This window comes from Amborella trichopoda, chromosome 4 (assembly GCF_054954075.1).
Source record: "Amborella trichopoda isolate Santa Cruz 75 chromosome 4, AtrichopodaSantaCruz75HAP2 v2.0, whole genome shotgun sequence".
NCBI classification, from domain to species: domain Eukaryota; kingdom Viridiplantae; phylum Streptophyta; class Magnoliopsida; order Amborellales; family Amborellaceae; genus Amborella; species Amborella trichopoda.
Window position 1 is genome coordinate 42,742,330 of NC_142339.1, and position 2,689 is coordinate 42,745,018.

A 2,689-nucleotide genomic window follows, 5' to 3' on the forward strand; every position below is an offset into this window, starting at 1 on the left:
TTAGATGTGAAATCCAATAAATGAAAGTATGTCACAACATTCGAGAAATTTTATTTTGGATGTTGTGCCAAAAAAATAACACATCCTCAACCACCTGATTTTAAATCTAACGGTCAACAATGATTGTGACCTCCTTGTATCAAAAGTAAATAATTTCACATAGAATACTTTGAGGCGTCTGATCTAGATCAAATAGTGAGTAGCTCGTTTAATCTAAATTGGACAGCTGAAGTTGGTGGGGGATATATATATATATATATATATATATGGAAAACTCTTCCCAACGCCAATAGGCGAAAATAAACAGTGATTTTACCTACCCTCATCACCATCCAAACTTCATCGCACGGTCATAATTGTCTCGTAGTATTTCAATTTTCATTTTTTTTTCTACAAATCCAAATTACTTGAAATTTGGAGTGTGTGTATATCTTAGTGGGACGCACCTAATAAAAATATAAAAAAAATAATTCGTAAAATATAAATTGATCAAAATACCCTAAAAATTTATATGAGCATTTTAGTTATTTATATTTCGATAATTATTTTTTTCATATTTTTATTAGGTGAGCCTCACTAAGATGTAAACATGCACCATATTTCAGATCATTCTGATTAGTAAAAAAAATATGAAAGTTGAAAGACTATCAGACAACTGTGACCGTACAATGAAGTTTGGATGGTGATGAGGGTAAGCGAAATCACTGTTCATTTTTGCCTATAGGTGTTTTGTAGTATCTTCCTATATTTTGGAAGTACTTTGGTCAATTTATATTTTACGAAATATTTTTTACATATTTTTATTAGGTGCTTCTCATTAAGATATACACACACTCCAAATTTCAAGTAATTTGGATTTGTAAGCAAAAAAATGAAAATTGAAACACTACCGGATAATTGTGACCATGCGATGAAGTTTGGATGGTGATGAAGGTAGGAAAAATCAATGTTCATTTTTGTCTATAGGCGTTGGGAGGAGTTTATATATATATATGATTGGGGTGGGGGTAGGGAGAGGAGTATATATCTTCTATACATATTTTTAACGAATATACACTCAAATTTTCTAGTAATTTGGATTTATAGAAAAAAATTAAAATTAAAATACGAAATGAGGTCGTGACCATCAGATTAGCCCAGATCCATTGAGTTCATATCTATTTGTGAGCTAGTGGGCTAACCTATGTGAAAAAACTTCATTTGTGAGCTAGTGGGCTAACCTATGTGAAAAAACTTCATATAAGTGTGAGGCTCCTAAATAATCAAATTAGGATGCACCTCAAAAATTTCACTAGAAGGGGTTGTTTTGATGCCGAAATATTCTCAAATTGATCATCTTGTCGTCAAGATGCATGGACAAGAGAAAAAAAAACAGATTTCAAGTTTTGAAAATAGTGCATCTTGTAATGCATTTTTGGATCGTCAATTTTCAAGTTTTCATAGATCTATTTGATCTACACTATTTTTTAAGCTTTAAATTTTATAATTTTAAAGCTATCACCAAGATTTTCAGTATTAAAATCACATTTCTCAACACTATTTGAACGTGCGCTTTACTTTGATTGTTTAGAGCCTCGTGTGTGTGTGTGTGTGTGTATATATATATAAGAAAATGTTTATATAAGGATGGTACCTTATAATGTAGAACTACAGATACCCCTAAAAAATAAATCGGAAAAGGTAGTTTTAATGTTGAAAAACCCTTTGATTGATCATCTTGACATGGAGATGTATGACCATGAAATATAAAAAGATTTTAAGTTTCAGAAATACTGCATTTTTCAACATATTATCCATACCGTCAATTTTCAAGATTTTCATATGTTTATGGATTTACTTGATTTTAACTATTTTTGAAATTTAAAATTTTATAATTAAATATAAAAATAGATTTTGTGATAATCCTAAGAACATTTTACATCAAAATTATATACCATAATAAAATATGAAGGTGCACCTCACCACTACACCTATGGATGCATATGTATGCAAACTGCACACACATATACATATATATATATATATATATATATATATATATATATATATATATATATATATATATATATATATATATATATATATATATATATATATATGGGATTAGCCTACTAGCTCATATGTTCATATGAGCCCAACGCGATCTGACGATCACAGATGTCCAGTAGTATTTGAATTTTAGTTTTTTTTTCTAAAAGTCCAAATCACTTAAAATTTTATATATGTGTTCATAAAAAATAGGTGAATCTTCGAAAAATATCGAAAACATATTTTACATGAAATAAATGGTCCAAAATACCCCTAAAAAGCTTTAGGGGCTATTTTGGTCATTTTATTTTTTGTGAATAATTGTTTTTATATTTTTATCAGGTGCGTCTTGATGAGAAGAACACACACCTAAAATTCAAGTGATTTGGATTTGTAGAAAAATAAATAAAATTAAAGTACTACCAAACATCTGTGATCATCAGATCGGCCCAAATTCAATCTGGGCCGTTGGGCTCGTATGTTCATATGAGCTAGTGGGCTAATCCCATCTTTTTCCTATATATATATATATATATATATATATATATATATATAAGTCTTCCCAACTCCTATAGGCGAAAATGAACAGTAATTTCACCTACCCTTATCACCGTCCAAAGTTCATCGTACGGTCACGATTGTCCGGCAGTATTTCATTTTT